Source organism: Falco punctatus (assembly GCF_963210335.1).
Source record: "Falco punctatus genome assembly, chromosome: 1".
NCBI classification, from domain to species: Eukaryota; Metazoa; Chordata; class Aves; order Falconiformes; family Falconidae; genus Falco; species Falco punctatus.
Window position 1 is genome coordinate 69,274,966 of NC_137580.1, and position 20,998 is coordinate 69,295,963.

Genomic DNA, 20,998 nt, shown 5'->3' on the forward strand with positions numbered 1-20,998 from the left:
TAGCATGTGGGTGGAAGAACTGATAGAAGAGAGTAAAACATTGTGGGCTGCAGCATCCTCAGAAAGCCTATTAACACAGCTCTGTTTTCCATTATCCTTTGAACTTCAAATAGGAAATCCTGTTGGTCTCCCAGTTCTGATGAAAACAGAATTTTCAATGAAATGCAGTTTTGTTGAATTTCTTCTCCAAAAGTTGAAGGTGAAGGTCATACCAAGAGGAGAGTGGGGAGAATGCAGAGACCAGGGCTGATGACTCTATTCAACTGTTGTTCCCACATGTCCAAATGATAAAGCATGGCCTGAAGTGTCAGCCCCTTCACTGGTCTCACTGTGGTAGCCTTTACACCCCTCTACACATCCCTCCTCAGTTTTATTCGTGCCTCTGCCCCACCTAGGCTGGGATGCTGTAGTGAACTCAATAGTCGGTTACTATACTTGGCCATTGAGAAATGAGAGGCAGCACAGAGACAGCTCCCTTGCAATGCAGCATGTACTGTGTGCACCAGCACACCCAAGGGGCAGGTGCTGGAGATCCCTGCTGGAGGTGGTGAGCCACAAGATACCCCTGTGTCCCTATGTGAGATGCTGCGTGCCACTGCAGTTCCTGTATGGTTTCCTAAGTCCTTCTGGGGATTTGCTTCCAGATGGTGAAGTTGGAGGAGTTGAGCCAAAACAAGGGTACTTGCTTTGGAAAGATCTCGTGCTGTTTTAATTGTGGCATGATTTGATTTAAAAATGTGGGTTTGTGCCCACTTGTGATTTTTTTTTCTTCCTTCCAATTTGTGCCTTGCACGACTTACAAACCAGACCAATCGCTCATAAACACATGGGAAAATAGGTTCACCAGGGGCCTGGGGAGATGAGTGCCCTGTTCCTCAGCTCCAGGGCAGCACCAGCCAGACCTGTACCAGTCTGCTCCAACCTGTTTTCAAAGGTCTCTGATGATCAAGTTTGCATAATAACCCACAGTCACCTGCAGTGCTTCATTAATCTTACTTATTAGAAAGCTTCTACCACTTAAAACATAAACCTACACCGTCTCTTCCCATTGACCACAGACTCATGGAACAGTTTTTTCTTCTGTGCTGTAGCTTCTTTCTCCCCGTGTAACTGAAGACTGTTATTAATGCTCTCCTCTCAGACAGAATAAACGACCTGGATCATGACATCTGATCTCCTCCCTGGGTGGATCTATATCCATAACATTTGTTCCCTGACCAGATGCACGGAGGTCACAAAGCAAATGCAACAGCCTGTTCTTTGGAGGCCTTATGCACATGCCATACTCTCCTGGATTTTCCCTGAGTTCAGATGGTTGATATACAAGCAGCTATAATATGTGCCTATGTATTTCAAATACCTGTGTGAATTAACTTGGCTTTCCCCTTAGTATCTAAAATCAGTTTTATTCCCTCAGTGTGAAAGGGACTGTATAAATCACACTGAAAACAACAGAACAAGCTTGTTACTTCTAGCAGAGCTTTATAAAGAAGGCTGTTTCCTTAAAACCTGAATTCAGTATGTTTAAGTCTGTGAGCTACTGGCACAAACACCTCTTCTGACTTCCACTGTTGCTGAGGCACCACAGAAGATAAGAATCTAATGCATTTTTAGAGGTCTATTAGAAGATGCTCCCTGGAGCTATGGTTGCCATTCAGCTTCTTTCTGCATTTGTGTGTGGTCTTCAGGAGCAGTTTTCATGTGGGTTACTGCAATCTACATGCAACAATGGCATGGATTATCCTGCTGAAATCTACATCTGAGAAAATAGTTACAATTGCCTCTCCAGATGTAAAAGAGATGAAAGACAAGGTGTTTTTGATGACCAGAGCCAGCTGACAACCTAAAAGCAATTGAGATCTAACCTTGATAAAAGCACAGCTCTGGGAGAGAAACAAAACGTGGGAGCTGGCACTGCCTTGCCATGGTTCTGAGCACACAAGAGAGCTTGGCACGGGTACTGTTGCCATCCCCTGCAGTTTTAGGTTGGAGATGAAGATGTGGGACTACATTTTCATTTTGAATACTCAACCTACAAGCTAGGAAAGAACTTGGACATTGACTAATCTTAGATAAAATGGCCCAGGGCCCACACAAATTGTAAGTCAAGAGATACCCACTTCACATCATGCCAACATTTATCAAGGAGTTACAGCCTAGCTTCTTAAGGTTTGCTTGAAAAAACAGATTTTCTGTAGTTACCATCTTGGCTACGGTCATTTCCCCCCCTTTCTAATTCTAGCTTTTTGTTAGTCGGCAAGAGAGTTTTTAGTTTTTTCTTCACAAGACCACTATTAACCCTGTTCTGAGGATCAAGCGATGGACTCCAGTTCATGCTTCCACACAACTGAGGCCATTTCTAAGTTCCTTCTTATCTCGTTACATCCTCGCTTATATTGAAAGTGGTTTTTATTTATAGCCATTTAAGACTTCTTAATGTTTAAGCATAAATGGGTAGTATAGGGGAATTTTATGTATTTTGTGGCAAGAAACATTTAGTTAGAGAGCTACTAGAGAAAAAAAGTTTATTACAGGGAGACAGGCATTTGCCTTTCTGTGTAATCTCCCTTTGGTGTTTCAGGGAAACTAGAAATCAGTAAAAAGTCTATAGATTTTGTGAACAGGATGTTTGTTTAAAAACACAGCTCTAACATGAAGGTTTCTCCCTTTAACCAAATTACAAGACTGGATAAAAACTTGGGATCGCTGTGCTGAGAAAGGGTTGGGATCCCAGAATGAGCTGGCATTCCTGCTTTCCTTTAATTTCCAATAATTCAAAGCACATTCTTTCTCCTGTTTAAATTTTCCTCTTCATGGCGAGATGCAACATGAAGAGACAGAAAATTCACTGCCGCCAAGCTAAAAGGGAGGGGGGGGTGTGGAAACTGGCAGATTGTGTTTTAACTCTTGCTAAGACTTTCAGCCTCCTGCAGCTGACGCTTGGAAGAGTGGTATTTGAGCAGTCCTGAAGGGAACTGCAACACTCCTCTCTCTGTCCTTCCTTTTCAAATATTTTCAAAGCTTTGAAAACAGTTGGTTGTTCTTCGTTCTGGCAACTCGCCATTTGCTGCCGGCTCACATCAGTTCATAGTCTTCCGAGGTATCCAGTGGCCTGTGTGGATTTGAGAGAGTTTGAAGCTCTAATGAAAGACCTTTGATATTTTGGGGTATTTCAGAGACATACAGAAATGGGTGAGTTAAAGGAGCTGTTGTCAGTTCCCGCAAAGCCCACTTCATATTCTCAGTCACAAGATACCATTTCACTAATTGATTATTGTCTGTCCGTAACACAGTCGTGCCTAGTGCACAAAGAAGCAGTGTGGATGAAAAGCTCACCACTGTAAAAGTACACACTCAACTGGATTTAGAAAGCTGGGAACTATAGACAAATCTAAGATACAGGACTACTTTGCATGGAACTCATAAATCATAGCTGACAATTTTTCCACCTTAAGTAAACATCTTTACTACAGATGGTGAAAATTGATTGGAAGCATTTTAATTGCCTCTCTTCACTTTTCCTTGGAAGTGTGGCAGGTGAGCCCTCCTCAAAAGGGTCAGGTGAGTTTTCGTTATTTAAATGCACACCTTCAGCAACAAGGACCTGATCCCACAAGTCCCGCAGAACTGCTCCTGGCTGGCAAGGTTATGCGAAGTGTTTGCCAGGCTAGTTGTCAGCCAGAAGTCTAATAGCTGTGGTGGTCTGGAGCTCAGGAATGCAGGTGGAGGGATGAACGCCTTGCATTGTGCTGGTTGAGTTCCCATAAGCTTATGGGCGCCCTTGTACGTGAAGTGCGATTGTGCAGCACAGTCGCTGCTTTTCTTGCCAACACAAATTTTTGCTCCTTCTTCCACCCTGCCTCTCCCAAAACACATCAGGGAGAAAACAGGGTCGGGGGCAAAGGAACGATGACAGGCATTAAGCTCTGACATATGCAAACGGTTTTGCTCAGAAGAAAATGCAATGCAGTCTGCACTTGGTAGTATTACTTCTATACAGCCTTAGGGGGCAATGAACAGCTGCTTTTCCTTTTCCAAAAAAGAAAAGGCGGGTGGGTGGGTGGGTGGGCGTGTTTGGGAGAAGAGAGGAAACAGCTATCTGGATAAATGTCTAATGCAGTCGTTTAAGCTAACATGCATGCCACTGTCAAATGCAAGTAAGGACACTTTATTTTTGGTTTGTTAACAATTGGAAGGTCAGCCAGGTTGATTATGAGAAAATGAGCTAATAATTTTAGTGTGGGAAGAGTGGGGGACAATGATGAATGGCAAAGTTTATCTACTCGTTACACTCCCCGGCAAACAACCCTTCCTAACAGCCTCATCTACCTCACAAAAGCTTGCCTGCAATTGATGTGTAATAAATCAGAAGCATGCCTCAGCTCCCCAAACCAAAATGATCTTAAAAATTTATGATAGGTATTGATGATTAAGCAAATGTTCTGAGAAGCTAGTTGCACCTAAAATTAGACCTAAAAATGAGAAGGGCAGAAAAAGTATTTTGGAGTACCTGCAGTTAACCTCTAAAATTGCATGTGGAGGACTAAAGCAAATCAGGTGAGCACTAGAGACTGGGTATGTGTTCCCATACTGCTGTGCATCAACTCTGCAATGTGCCATGTCCTTCAGGGAAATTATGCCATGAAGTTGTTTAGAAACTATGTTCAGGGTGCTGATGCCTCCCAGACTTTCCTACCTTCTCCCTTTGGCACTGTTCAGGTCCTTTCAGTGGCTGGTCCCAACAAAACTGTGCTCCTCTCTTCAAGCGGAGGGGCCAGACTAGCACACGGGCCCGGGCACATGAGTGATACAGGGCATGTGTCAGCACAGCCCCACAGGGTCCCAGTCCAATCCTGGAAACCAGTGGGGTCCCAGCAGCTCCCAGCTTCCCCCTGCCTGAGCTCCCTGCCCCAGCCCTTGTTCCCAGAGGTGTGGAGGGATATCTTCCAAACTGTCAGGAGCTTATGACAGATGATTTGTATGATCAGGATGCTGGCTACTCTGATGTTAAATATTTGTTTGCCCTTTTTCCTCCGGTCCCACTTCCTCATACACTGCAATATAACCAGGCAGCACAAAGTCTTAGTCTATGCTTCAGTTTTTCTGGCTTCATTGAAAAAATTCAATGTCTTAAAAACAGCTGGTACTACTTAATGATCTTTTGGTAACTAAGGCTGATTTCTTTTGTTATGCTCTCTGAAGATTAAATTTTGCTCTGGACTCCATTGCCTGAAGGAGGCTATTGTAAAACAAGATACTCAGAAATCAGCAAAAAGATGTTAAAGCTAAAACAGAAGACCAAAACACTTTAACTCTAGTGGTGCTGCTGCCAATGAGTTTGAGAAAAGATCCTGAGATTATGCTAAAACCAGTCTGGTATTGTGGGCTGACGGCTGAGGAACTGCTTTCTAACAACATACACATCCTTGCAAATAAATAAAACCTCCATGATATGAGAGACGCTTCTTGCATGTTAGGTTCTAAATCCTGATTCAGTCAAACAGGCTATCATGCAAATAACTAGATGCTAGTAAGCATTGCTATTGCTTTAGATTGTGAGAAGGGAAATGCAAAGCTCAAGGATCTGCAGTCCCTTTAACAAGAGACCCATTGGTGAGAGCCTGCATCTACCGAATACTGAAAAGCTCGATCAGGATTACAAAGGAAATTGCTATAAAAGATTAAAATATGTAGTCAGCAGTAATAACTCTCCCTCTGTTTGCTGTCTCAGATTGTGTTTGTGTTGGAGGAAAGATTGGTGTACTTCAGATAGCAGCAAGGAAGAGAGAGAGAGGTTTCGAGAGAGATTTTCCATGACAAGGTTAGCAAGAGGAAGTGGATGGGGATGGGGGAATGTGCTCCACAGAGCTGCAGGAAATTGAAGCTGGAGGAAGGCAGCACAGCAGCTAGAGACTAGAGCTAAAGACTTTGATGAGTACAAACACTGGGTTTGGATATGAAATTACCAAGGATTGCCAACTGACCTGGTCTTCAAGTCTCCCTTCATTGGGACGCTCCTGAGGCACCCGCTGGGGTTAACCTGTCTCCCCAGGGACTGGCAGGCAGTGACCTTGGTTGGGTGTTTATTACAGAAGGCTTCCCTCTTGCTCAGGTCAGCTAGGAATTTACTGCATAGTTTGCATTGACTGTGGAACTAAAAGTTATCACTATTTTTACCGGTTATAAAAGCTTTTGTTAAAAAAACAGCGAAAGGATACATACAGAATACCTGTGTGTGCAAAGGAGTTAGAGGAGGACTGTCATGAAATTCTGGCTGAAATGACTGCAGCGTTTTAGCTTCTGTGCTTTCTGTCTGTTGCTTAGAATTATAATAGTGATTCAAGGGACCAAAAAGGCAGGAGAATCAAGCTAATTCCTCCAGATATGGCTGATGAGAAAAGCCTGCCTTCTTAATTGAAAGTTTAAGCTCATGCTTTGCAACTATGGCACTCGTTTCAAAGTAACCCAAGTAACTTCGATTCCAATCAATCTTTATAGGATACCTCTCTGAGATACAGATACCACCCTCTGTATCTCCCAGTGCAGAACAACCCTGACCCTGCCAACTTGCACTGAAATCCTCTCCCCCACTCTAGCCTGGTACCAGGAGAATGCTCATCTGACCTGAGATACCGACTGTGGGATTTATGAAGCCACGTCTTTGAGGCTGTCCCTGAAGAGCCCTCCTGCTCCCTGCAGCAAGCAGTGGGTTACTGAATGATACCGGGGCTTACATGTGACACCACTTAGCCTTCATTTTACATTCCAGCTAAAACTGGGCATCAGCCTTCCCCAGTTATTTTGCTCATACAGGTCACAACCACAGATACAGATTCACGGGGAATTACAGTAACCAATATGAAACAATGTACAAAGTTTAGGAAACGCATTTTGTAAGCACTTTAAGTACTCAGTTACCTCTTTCTGTTAAAGGTACATATTTATAATATACAGAACCAGATTAATTAAGGCAAGTGCTGCCAATATTATCTTTTAAGAGATTTGCATTTCACACATGAAGACATGAAGACAGTAACTAGTGCACGTGTTAGACTGAGCAGTAACTCTCCCTGAAGGATTTAGGGTGGCCAAATTGCCACCACATCCCAGACTGACATAGCTGGGAAACCCCAGTACCTTTTCCATCCCTGGGGAATGCAGCTTGCAAAATGTTATTCCCACCTTTGGCTCCCCTTCGGGCACCTGGCAGGCACTATGTCTGTATCTATGCACAGTTCTTTGTTGGAATACTTAGAAAACTTAGGACCTAACATGAGAAGTGACAGGCTGTGCATCTGCCTGTTCAAATCACAGCCTGTGTGCCTGCAAAACAGTGGCCACACACCACGTGCAGCTTGGGGTGACAAAGCAGAGCACGTAATACAGGATATAGGGGTGTGTGGGGGTTCTGACCAGAAGTTCAGGGATGAGCAACTCACAAACATTGTAAAAGAAATAGCTATACTTGTAAGTTTTAAATTAACTTTGTAACATCTGTTGTTAACTTTAGTACTCATTTGCAGCCTTACCATCATGTAGATTTAGCTTGAGGTACAACTATTTAAATAAGTGCAAAGTGATTTGTTATTTTATTTACACTTTCAGTTACGTGTACTATACATGGAAAAGAGGGCCATAAACTTTTGCATCTATTGCAATGGACAGGAAAACTGGCATTGACTAGAGCAGAGACCGTATTTTACAGAGGCATTAGGTGCTACTTTCAGTAACAGGAAAAGTAGTCAGTAGTGGTATTTTTTATGTTGGTCATGCCCCAGTAACTCCCACAGTGCTCTTCTTTTGTAATACCAAGTCTTTCATTGCTTGACAATGTTTATTTGCATTCTCTGTATTTTTTGCTTGAAGGCAAACTCTTCTGTGAGCCCTTTTTTAAAAAAAAGAAAAACAACAAAAAACTTCGTTTTTGAAGTCTAGTTTCTCTATTTCTCATCTTCTCAAAGGGAAAAAAATAAATTTATGATATCTGAATGAAGAAGACAGATAATATTATGTACCTGACATCTCCAAAGAGCAAAGATCATCAGCTTTCTCTTTCAGTGTTACAGCTAGAAAGTGCATTTGACAAAGCTACACTGTCAAATAGATGATCTTCTGGGAAGATTTACACAGTTCTCACTTGTTACCTTTTGGTCATGACACAAAGCTTAGTTAAAAGTCAAGTCACCACAGATGACAAACGAGGAACTGTGTTTCTTCACTTAAAATCTTCAGTGATTTTAAAAGGCACAAAGTAGTTGCTGGCCCCATACGGTGTTGCTCCTAAATGTGTATTCCAAAATCCCACTTATCTGTGTTGCTGCATTTCTGTTGGTGACAATTTAGCATCTAAGCATTTGAGACAAAGCCCAGGGAAGTCAAAATGACACCACAAGGTCTTGGATAAGAGGGATATTCCTAAAAAGACACTCCATACTCAGAAAGGTATGTATTTTCACATCCTATGACTTTGGTGTCTATCTTACAAGCATAATTGCAAAATGCTTTACAGCAGGAAACTGAAGCAGTAATGGACAGTCAGAAATCTCTTTCTTTCCTCAGTTCCACAGTCTTCACAGTTGGTTGTTTTTATTGTTTTCATTTCAACATTAGTTGTATTTCAGAGCTGCTGAGGAAGGAAGAATATCTAGGCAAATCTCATGCTTATACCTTTTGTCCTACACAAAAAGTTCTATATTCCTTTTTCTTTTATTCTTCCCAATTTTAAAACAGAGCTAAAATTTTTCTTGGCTATCTTTAGGGGTAGGGAAAAGGATTATTTCTTAGCTTTAAATGCCATTTTAGCCACCCAGAAAAACAAACCTCTCTCATAATGAAGAGCTGTATCTTCACCTTATGGCAGGCGATACAAATGGTATAGCAAGATTATTGTTCTTGCAAGGGTAAACTAGTTCTGTAGTTCAGACATAAAACAGGCATCTTTCTAGATTAGGAGAAAAAGGAGTTACAGAGATGCATAATCCCTGTCACAGTTAACCTTTTCTCTCCTTGAGTTTATGGGTGTTTTCTCAAGAAGTAGAAATTCTTGTTCTTGCTGTGCATGGAGGAGATAAGGACAGTATCAGAGAGGGAGGCAGTCGTGTTTTCCTAAAGGGTAAGTTACTAGTCAAGGAGGGAGGGAAAGAAGAGACAGAAACTGCTTGTGGGGGAAGGGTGTTTTGCCCAGGGGGAGGAGAAAATACGTAGTATCACAGTTGAGATCAATTACACTGAAAAGACTGTATGGAAAAGAGATGGGCAAGGGAGGTGGGTGGCAGCTGGAATTCAAAGTTTGTAGAAGGAAAATGCACCCTCCGAGGGTGAAATGGCAGAGATCAGCATTCAGATTTCAAACTCCTGGGTTTTTTACAGAAAAAGAGGATGGGATGAGTTTAGGGTTTTTTATCATCATCTGATGAAATGTTTATTTAATAGAGAAGAAAAGGAAAATGGAAATTTAGGAAATCTTCCTGTGCCTGGGTTAAGAAAACCCTTAGAATCACTAACACATTGAATAAATCCCATTTTAGGCAGGTAATGACTTGAAACTCCCTGCTGAAAACAAAGGTGGTTCACAATGATGCATGACAGATGCAGAAGCAATGTAACTGTGAGATGGCACAGTTATTCCAGTTTCAGGGATGATGGGAGTTTATCTAAGGATAAAGGAGGAAGGGATTCCCTGTGCAAGGTCAGTGTGTGGGAGAGATCCAGGGGGAGACCAGCTGTCTGTATTTACCAACCTCTAATCCAGGAGGATGGCTTTGTTGTGCTGCTCCAATACAGAACAGGTTAGACTGAATGCCGATGAGGTACCAGCCATCTAGGAAGTCATTTTCTGTTTCACCGATTTTGGTTCTTGTTGCTTTTTTTCTCCCCTCTCTGTATGTAAAACAAGCATTCAAGGAGTTCCTGAACAGAGGTTGCCCTGCTCCTCTCTAATAGTGCCACTGCAAGTAATGTGGCTGCTGCTGGCCGAAGGGCTTGCCAGCACTTCACAAAAAGCCCTGATAGTACATAAATTCAGATCTTCACCAGATACATAATTTTATGTGGTCTGCAGAAGAATAGGCCTTTGTCAGAATGAGATGATAGCCGACTTTGTTTGGGAGGGGGAGGGGAGGGAGTTTTCTCAATTTCTGTGTATTTCTATTCAGCTGCTGCAGAAACATCCCCATCTGCTTTGAATCTACATTTTAATTCCAAACCCTAGCAAGAAATGAAGCTAGCTGGCTTGCTCTGCCTGGCAAAGTACACACATAGCAAGTCGCCAGGCTGAAAGCTGTTCCAAAATCCAGGAATGTAACAAACTTAAAAGCCAAGTTACCTGGCTTTGTACTCTGTTTAACCATACGATGATGATAACCAGAAAATTAATTTCATCAGTCTGTCCTTTAAATGTTGTCACTTACTCAAAAGTATGTGCTTTCTTTGCCATCTGCTCTGTCAGGGCAATGTGGTTTAAGGAAGTGACACTGTAAATAAGAAAACCCAAACCCATTTCATTTCTCTGTGCAAGCAGGCAATGGAGCTTTGCCTGCTGTTCTGCATGTTAATGGGTAGTGAAACAGAGGGTGCAAATTAATTTGTTGATCACCGTTGTTTATAGCACCTATATCTGAATTCATGTCATGACATGACATTTTGCCACTAACAGTAAAATCTTGCCTATTTTACATATATGTATATATATTTATATGTGAATGCGCAAGGACTTATTTTAGCTTTATGATCTGCACAGTTTGAATTTTTGCTTGCCTTTCCTAGTGCAGGAAATTTTATCCCTAACTGTCAACAGGTGTCAGAAACAGAAGCAGCTGGAGCCAGAGCTGAACATTTCTGTTCTGATCTGATAAACTTGCAAATAAACCACATGTAACTTCTGTTATGGATACCCAGCAAAAGCTAATTGTGATGCAGACCCTAAGTTAATTTCTGTGCCTGTTTCACAAGCTGTAACAGGGGATAGTGAGTGATACACACACAGGCTGATAAAAAGCAGAACTGCCTTTTAAATTGTTCCTGGGTGAAAGGGATCATAGAAATGCAAGTTATTTGCATCACATTCTGAAAAAAGTATAATTTAAAGGAATTATTTTCATGATGGAAAGAAAATGGACAAGAAAAACTGTTGAAACTGTTGTGAGAAAAAAACAGAAAAGGAGAAGAGGGTTTACTCTGAGCTGAAAGGGAAAAGAATTGAAAGATGCCCATTCAAATGCTTCATCTGCCTGCTAATTTTAATTAAGGCTCCTCCTTTGTAACTATGCCACAGCGCCTGAGTCTTAAAAAAAAAGAAAAAAGTTGTCACTAGGCAGATTTCTGTGTCTCCTGATTGAATCATCATTTTAATCTCTTCACTGCCACCCCTCTCTCCTGAGCAGAAGCTACTGGCTGCATTATATGACAATTAACATGCTAAGAAATGCTACTGCACTCCTCAGGGAGTTTCAGAAACGCGAAACACCGTTTTGCTGTGTGATAAAAATGCCAAAACCTTTAAATTATCCTGTGTTGTAAAATACTCCGTGTTTTCTGGAGTCTGGATGCACACTCTGTTTTCACCAGGAAAAAATATTCTTCATTAACTTTTTGTGAAGAAAAAAATATTCCTTTCCTTTGGTTCTCCCCCTCCTGCCCCATATCCCCTCTAACTTTGGAGAAGTTGACAAATACAGTGGTCTTTGCAAAGAAGTACTGATCAGTGACAAAAACTGCTGGCTATGTTCGTATGTCTTTGCTCAGCATCCTTATACTTTCTCAGATCCTTCCTTGTCCTTGTCTTACTGCTTCATGTTTCACCTCTCTTCCCTAACAAAGCACTCGAAACAGCTTCCTGCGCCTGGTGGGGTCCCAGCGGGCTCTTCTGCACCACCCCACTCCAATCCCACAGAAGCCAAGCCAGGTTTACTGAACTGGGTCACTGCTCCCAGTTAGACAACACCCACTGTACCAGTCTCCTCTCCTAGCAACACAAAAAAGTGGGGGGTGGGATAAGAAAAGCAAATAGATTCTTTCAGCGTCTTCTCCCTCTGCCACCTTTGTAAGCCACAGATCAGCCCAAGGTCTGCCCACAGGGACATGCTAATTGAGATGCTGTTTGGCAGCAGACTCTGTCCTTGCACAAATGTTCACAAAATGACTAATTAAAAACAAGCCTCTTGCCCTGCTTCCTTCCCTCAACAAGTTAACATAGGCACGTTTTTCCTTTCATTATTCCATGGACAACAATAATGAACACACTAAGGAAAGAGCACTTCAGGAACAGTTTTGTCTGAAGAAAATAACAAGGGTGGTTGTCCCTTTCTTCCCACACGCCCTGATGGCTGCCTGTGTTGCTGGGAAGGTACAAACCAGGATGAAGTCGTGCAAGAGGGGTTGTATGGGGAAAGGTGGGTCCTTCCAGGCAACTTTTAATTACAGTGAAAAGGGAGGGAATATGCTTAGGCGTGAGAGTTTGGTTTCTGTTGTCCCAAAAGTACTTTGGGTACTGGATATGAGAACAAACAGATTTTCTGTGAAGTCAGGGAGGTTAGGTCTCGGTGAGGAAACCCTTCAGGTTCTGCTGCTCAGCTGAGCATCTGTCCTCCCACAGCCTTGCTTGGAAACCAGAAGGCAAAAAGTAGGACCAAGAGTGCTGCGCTACTCCAGAAAGCACACATGATGCCAAATGGGCAGAGCTCTTAATTACATCATAGAGAGTCATGGTGTAATCACAGAAACGTGCAAGGAATGGGAGTAGCTTTAACTCAGGAAAAATAGCTAACTGGGCTGTGTAATGGGGAAAACCAGCAAACGCAGGAGAAGAACGCAATGGTGAGGTGACTGCTGCAAAGCGCGCAACAGAACAATTTACACATTGACCAGAGATCATGAAGCAACAGGCTGGATTTTTATCTAGCTGTTGTACGTGACTAACACAAGGTCTGTGCGTACATGAAACACTGAGGAACTGCTTTCGCTGTTACTCCACTGCATGTGTGTTCATTGTTGTCTAAACCTGGGAATAACTGCTGCGAAACTTTCAAGCGCGTAAGAGTTTTCCTGTAGGCAGAGGGGACAAATCCCCAGTGGAGAAAGGAGTTGGCTCCTTGTGAGGACCTTGATCTCTAGACTTGGAAAGGAACAGCTTTGCTGTGCTGGAAAAAGCTGCATGTGCATCCACGTGCTTTGGAGGCAGCCTCCTCGCTGGGTCTGAGCCAGCTGCCCGATAGCAACATGCTGAGGAAGCAGCTCTGCTCCCCGCGCGGCTGGGCTGCTGGTTGAGCTCCCGCAATGCACAGGGGCACGAGGGGAAGCCGTGTTTATTCCTGCTGAGGCCAGGAAGGGACAACAAGGGTGGCACAGGGCACAGGTGGCTGGTGGGTGTTGCTCTGCCCAGCAACTGCTCAGGAAACCTTAACAAAACTTGACTATGAGCCTGAAGAAATAAGTAAAAGATGGGCCAAAATGTGCAGTGGTATTTAAGCACATAGACATGCAGATGGGCACCTCGCAGGGATTTGGCAGTTAACATAATTAGAAACTTCATGGGAATTACAGAAGTACCTATCTGACTCTCTAAACATCTAAATGCCTCTGGAGAGACAGTCCTTAGGGCCTGTTTTACCAGAGGACAGGTAAGAAGGTTGGGTGAAAACAGTACGCACGGATCAGATGCTTGCAAACACAACTTTCCTGCGGGGTACCTGAGCTTTGCCGTGTACTGCTGGTGTTTTGGTACCAGCTCTCCAAACACCTGCCTCTGGCATTTCATCAGCAGCCCCGTATGTTGCTTGTGGAACTCTGCTGACCTCTGCCAGATCCTGTCAATATGTGGACAGTCGCCAGAGCCTTATGAAGCTGAGGTCGAAGTGTTAGACAAAAAAAGTGCAGTAGCAGGTTCCACCTTGAGCCACGATACTGGACCTCCCTCGCTAAGCAGGTTAATTAACTCAGTTACAAGGAAAAGCCACATGCTGCAGGAAATAGGGCTCATTTCCATATGTAAAACCACCTAGCCCTTCTGTTAGCACCAAACCCTCAACAGAGAAAGACAAAGTAGCTTGATTTATAGGTGTAAAAATCTGTCTCCCTCTGAAATAGTTAAAAACATTTTTGTTCAGAGTAAGGAGAGGGCAGGGAATGAAAGAAGTGATCTTTACATGTTGAGTTTTTATTTATATAAACTATACAGAACACCTTGACAATCTTTGAGATATACAGAGCTATATATAGAAATATGAGTAACTGTATTAGTGAGTGTGACACTGTGTGCAAGCCAGAATATTCTTGAGTGTTTTCAGCCATGTGCTTTCCTTCCCTGGTCTAGCCTTGCATAGGTTATTCTAAATCACATTAGCATTATCTAAAATATTTTTTATTGCCTTTTACAGTAGTTATTTCTGTATGAATACTATGTAGTCTGAGCTTTCCTTAAAACCTCCCATTTTGTCTTGCAGTTTCGACTGAATAAATACCTTTATTAGGATCTTGTAAAGCTCTGCCTCTATCCCAGTGGAGCAGGTTATTCTGCAGCGAGCAGGTTATTAAAAAAACTCATGGCTGGAGAAGTAGAATTGCTGTGGCATGAGAGTCAGTAGCTCAATAACCCCAACAGGTTGATGATTCCTTTAGAATTGGTACATACTTATTGTTATCCTGAATTACATACATAACTTTTCAGACCCGAATGCTAACCTAAGAAATAATGTCTTTACAGGCCATGCAATCACACAAGGAGTTTCAGTACTGTTACTTGTATTTGGAGGTTTAAGAACACAATGCTGTGAACTAGTATTTGTTACTCCTGAGCTGAAATTCAAATGCTAAATGATTCTGAATGGAGTGGGAACTACTCCTGATTTGGGACCCATGTTATGCTTTCCAAGCAGGTACTACTGGGAGCAGCAAGCCTCAGGAAGCCTGAATCCCGTGGGTTTGCTTTATCGTGGGTGACTCTGAGTTTCAGCAGAAGCTTTTCCCATGACTGGGATGTGTATAAAGGCTCTCTCCCATGAGGGTTCTTGGGTGTTTAATAACTTGTGAAGTTACGCATTTGTTGTTCCTTCACTTGGGATGTTTACAGGTTTTTCTCCTTTACCCAGCATCTGATCTTTGCAACAGTTGGAGCACTAAATCTATCACACATGGCTGAGACCAGCCAGTTGACTCAGACTCTCTTTGTGGGGGATGGACAGGCGCAAATGCACGATATAATGCTGTATTATTCATTTAGCTGGGAAACTTATTTTTCTAGTCACAAGAGGGATGTATGACAGCAGTCGCTTGTGGTAGTGAGCAGAATGGTCATGTGATGGCATTAATGGGTAAGGGAAATACGTTTAAATGAAAGAGCAGAAAACTGTCAGACACAGCACCACTTTCTGTAAGAACGTGAAGTAGAAAGGAGAAAACAGAGAAGGGTAATGTTTAAACAAGCCTGGACAGCAGTTGACTCCTGGACCCTGCAAGGTCAGTGAGGATTACATGAGGAGCTCCTCTGAGGCAACTGGAACAGGTTCACAGAAAACACTCAAATGTTTGGGTTCACAGAGAGAGGTGAGAAGTAAGAAGTAAACCAAGCAAACCTTTTCCAAGCAACAGATCTACTGTAACTTGGGACTGGCTAGAGGACAGTACTTTGGATTGATAGCTTTCTTGTCTTCTATGGAGAGAAACTTACTAACTGATGTTTTGGGGAAAGCGTATCAGAATTGTTTGACAGCGCACCCAGAGCAGTGTTTCAGAAAGGGGAAGGGTAGAGAGGTAGTACTATTTTTTAATGCATGTTAAGTCATGCAACTGCAGTGTAGGAATTCTGTCCCAGTCAACAGGTTTTCCCAGAGAACAACTTCACACAAATAAAAGTGACACCCACGTGAAAGGTCGGAGAGACTCAAGCAAAAGGGACAGGAAGCTGAGAGCATGTTAGAAGAAGTCCCTCCCTGATTTTTAATTTAGGAAGGGAACTGTTTTGGAAACAGTTGAAGGTAGTTGCAAAGTTTGGTGGTGAGAACTGAAGAGGGAAGTTTGAAGGATGTGAAGGGAAGCAGGGCAGTCATACAAGCAGAAAACGTGTAGGTGCTTTGGGAGCAAGCAGGCTGCAAAGAATTAAGGAGAATGCTCTATGTATCCAGATACAGATGCAGACCTTGGTTAGATTAGAGAAATCAGATGTCTGGCCTTCTTTGGAAAAAAAAAAGCGCAGTGAGATAAAAAGAAGGATCTTAAAGAAGGGCAAGAATAGATGAGTGAGAATATGAAATGTAGAAGGCTAGATATGAAAAAAGAGATTCTGGATACAGTGGGGGAAAAAAGCTTACAAAAGCAAGTTCTGAAATAAAGCAGTGATGCTTTTCAGCTTGTAGAAACTGAACAGAGCAAGCGAGAAATGAAACAAAGTTTATATAGCCAAGAAAGGAGATGATAAAGAAATAAGACTCTGTTTTCTTTCTTTTAAAGCCACACCACTAACAAAATCGTGAGGGTCGTCTTTCTGTGAATGATGATTGTTGCTCTTACCTACTTCTAAAGCTAGCATGACATGACCAAATGGTAATAGTGATGGACATGATGAGAGAAAGGTCTCTCTAGTGACTACATAGGCAAAAGTACACACGAGGATGAATTTACCCGTCTAGATAGTTCGTAATAGCTGCTATGAACATCCCATTCAAAATGATCAAATGGCTTATACGATATCTTTCCTGTGACCCGTGGAACTGAATCTGTGTCATGGAGTAAGGTCACCACACTGTCAGCTGGGTGACAAACCTAGTTTGAGCATTGACTCGGGATTGCAGGCCATGGGCCTTGGGCCAAGGGATGTCAAGCGTGCCACAGAGGTGACGCGCATACACCCGGCGGAAGGCTTCCAGCCGATCGGCACGCCGCCACGCCTTCCCCGCGCCAATTCATGGAAAGGCAACTGGGCTGCCTCCGAAGGGAGCAACTCGTCTGGCTGTCCAGATGGATGTGGCACTATGCTGGCAGCAGTGAAAACCTGGCAGAGAGGATGAAGGGAGTCTGTTGGGTAGCTGTTGGCAGTTCATGACCAGCTTCCTAACGAGACTGAACACTGGCTGAAGATGCCCTGTTCACTTTGGCAAAAAAAAAAAAAATAATCTGGTGATTTTGAAAGAAGTGGAGGAGACAAGGGCAGATGTCACACTGCTGTAGATCGGAGTAGCTCCACTGATTTCAGCAGAGCCATACTGGTTGAGTTTTGGCTCAAGGTCTGAGCAATGGCATTAGCACAATGGGACTGTGTTAGCTATGCTGCTGTAAAATGGTACCGTTCCAGATATTTCTGGTATAACACTGATGTAAGCCTGTCCCTTTGTGCATTACTGCTAAGATACATCAGTGCTGAGAGTTTGTTTGGGGTTTCTGCGTTGGTTTGAACAGGTAGCAACCTCGCTGCTGCAGTTTAATCCTTCAAACACTGCCATGACAACTGTGCCACACAGTGCCTGCCAGGTTCAAGCAAGGACATAGTGGAGCACACGTCAACAGTCGAGCTGCAAATGAGGTAATGTGTTATCAGCACACAGGTCAGAGCTCTACGTATCAACTCCTGAAGCACAGAGTGACTGAAAATAACTTCCTAGTGCAAGTACCCATTTCCCGAAGAAGGAAATGCCCTTATTTAACACCTTCCACCCCAAACAAACCAGGAATGACTTATCACAGTTTCTGCATCCCTTGATATCCTAGTGGTCTAGCTGGATGACAGGCTCAAGTGCTCTGCTTTCACCTCCAGAAGGTGACCAGAAGTCAAGAGTAATATAAAGACCTGAGCAATCCCAGCCACATCCCCATCACCTGACCGTCACCATGGGTAATATTACAGTTACGCAGCAGCCTCTCTCCCTCAGGAATGCGAGTGTCTGGAGCAAGTGTGGGACTGAACTACTCCTCGTGCCTTTTGAAGCACACGTCATCAGATCAGGATCAAGACTACTAAACAACCTCACATGTCAACTTTCCACTTGGTTCAGGACTGTGAACAGAGAAGCCTTTGGCATCTGCTGTTAAGCCAGACATTATACCTGCAAACAGACACCAGAGAGATCCCAAGCAAATAATATTTCTATTCTTGAAAAAATATATAAAAATTAAAAATCACTATTCATTTGCCTTAAGAGGTTTATTTTGTCAGCTAAACCATAGTGGATGCTTTGGGCTTTGCCCTGTATGAAGAGGTCTCCAGCACAACACTTCAGTGCAAAGGGTGTGAGTCTGTTCTCCCTGGCACTGTGGAGCAGCATGGGTTCAAGTCAAGTGGAGAACTGAGTCAGGTCCAGTTTTTCATGAACACTGGGCAAAAAAAGTTTCAAATTTAGGTACTCTAACTGTATTTATGCATCTTCACAAAAAATGTTTATCTGATTTCTGTTGGCAGCATGTTTCACTATCTTGTCCAGCAGCTCTGATGCTTTTACTGCTGGCCAGGCAATTTATACTCCCCTTGCCCTCCTAATTATTACTTTTCCAGATGTTTACATTAGTAAGTCATGAGCTATGCTAATCCCATCTAATGAGAGTGGCAGGTTTACAATTGTGCCACTACAGGCCAAGGCAATCTTCTCCTGAAGATATTACTGCTTTAAGAACCCACAATAGAAGGCAAAAATCCACAATAAATAAATAAATAAATAAAGCAAGCCTCTAACGCTACTTGCATTAATACAAGGGGAGGGATCCTCTTCAACGAAAAAGCAAAAGCATTTTGAAAAGGCACGTACTAAGAGATACACCAAACCCGAGCTTTCTCTGAACTAAATAATCCATGGCACATCTCCTAGTGACCAAAACCACAGGTTTTTTATTAACACACATAAGCAATGAGCTGAAGCAGGGCCGTTGGATTAGGCAGGCCAAAACTCCTCTGTGTTTGCATTAGTTGACTCAGGACTGGGCTTTCCCCCCACCCCCACCCCGAGTACAGACAGTGCAGCAAGTATAAAAAGGACGGTTAAGCACCACTGCTGAGCATGTCTCTTCTTCCCATGTTGCACACCCTGGCAACAAATCAATTTTGTCTTTTGCTGTGAGACTTTCTCTCTCTCTCTGCTGGATCAAAATTACTCTCCCAGAATCCTCTATAGCAACTTTTTTCCCCCCTCTACAGTTCATCCTGCCAGTTGCCACTTTAGTAAATAGCATATAGCAAGCAATAACTTTATTTTTTCCATACCCTCTAAAGGTTAACTATAGGTGAATGTTTTATTCTTTATAACAAGTAATTGACATGCAGGAGCCAACTTTCTGTTCAGAACATAATTTGTATCCTTGAAAGATCTGTGCGTATTCTTGTTCATATTGCTTCTTCCCTGAAGGGATCTGGGAGGGGGAGGAGAAGGAGAAGCTTTTAAAGTTTGGCTCACAAAAGTTACAGAGAAACATCTAGGCCTTCAGCTCCATCAGATAAATGGTAATGTAGCTGCACAATGTACAGTACAGTGGCACGTACTGATAGGAAAAGAACAGAGTAAATAAGGGGGCGGGAGAAGGGGGAGAAGGGAAGTCAGCACGCAGAGAAAAGAGAATACTCAGTGTCTAGACAAGCTGGCTGCTAAAATATATATCATCAGAAATTTTGAACCCAAAGGTCGGTGGGCTCATTAGAAACACAATTCAGGTGGGGTTTTAACGGGAGCTTTCTAATGAACAGTCAACGCACTTCTTCATATTCTTATGGTTGGGGGGCATTTGCTTAATCAAACTTAATGATTTGATCCCAAGACTACTGAAATCAGATTTGTTTCAGCCACTTTAGTGGGTTTAGGATTAAGTTTGAAAAAGCACCATTTTTATGGGGGTGTAGGGGGAACGTTTAATGTACTTTTTTATATATATATAAGTGAAGAGCCTTCTCATGTGGTTACCTCTTCTTGTGAGAAGGTCTTTTCAGGATTTATGTATAAAAAGACTGTCAGCACATATGCAACACCTGTAATTTAGAACATAGCTCATGGGTTGTGGTCTCCTTGGTCAGACTGGTAGGTGTGGTGGGTACAGCTGCATAATCCTTGAGATGCCGTAATCTGTCAGATGCCACTTCAGGCCTTTAATTTTACCACACAATGGTGAATTGTTACTTTGTAGCAAGGATCTTCAGCCCCCTTGCATACAGTTTTTTCAAAATTAAAGGAACTTAAGACCTCCTTTAGAAAACTCAGAATGTGTTGCAAAATTAATGTGAAATTGCATTTAAAGACTTGATATCCACACTTTCAGCTCTGAGGGTAGGTCCTGCCTATCAGAAGTATCCAACCCCCTTAGCTCGTAACATTCAACTCTGTGGTTTCAGAAGAGCAAGCAGTGGATTCATACTCAAAAAAATATAATTTACAGGCATAACTGGGACAGGATTATATATTAGTTGCACGTTATCATGGCAACTTACAAGACAGCTAATGGACAGTCTTCACACTACTTAGGTGACAGTACCCTCTCGTAGCCCCTTACAGTTGCCCACTGCACCCACCAACAAGCGTTCTCTACACACAGATCCCAGCTGCCTAGTAAAAAAATTACTCTAAATGCTAAGTAACCAAGACAACTTACCCAGACACAGCCACTTATTTTGTTCAATGAAAGCCTGAAAGGGCACCACGAGGTTATTCTTTCCACTCACACTTTATTTCAAACAGGTGTGCAAAGGGAACATATCAGAGAGATTTAAATAGAAGGTTAAGCAGACTGTAAATTTCCATCTACGCTTGGTCTAATTAAAGCTATGAACATACTTGAGACTGAGAATTTTGTTTACAGTAATCCCCTTATCAAAACTGTCATATGCCAGGAAATGTTAGAAGCAGAGTTTCTTATTCCCCGTGTTTTCGAGCTACTGTGTCTGCCATTTAAATATCAACATTTCTCAACAGCTTTCAGTTTAACCCACAGAGGTTTCCCACAGTAACTAATGGCTGACTTATGAGCCCCTTACTCATACCAGTGATTAGTTAATTCCACAAATAGCTCCACTGACTGCAACGGGATCACATTTAATTAT

At 42.7% G+C, this 20,998-nt stretch overlaps 1 protein-coding gene across 1 annotated transcript in view; it reads right to left on the reverse strand.

The window, feature by feature from the left end:
* Window positions 1-20,998, reverse strand: part of TET2 (tet methylcytosine dioxygenase 2) — a 79,525-nt gene that overhangs the window by 31,767 nt on the left and 26,760 nt on the right. The window lies entirely within an intron of this gene.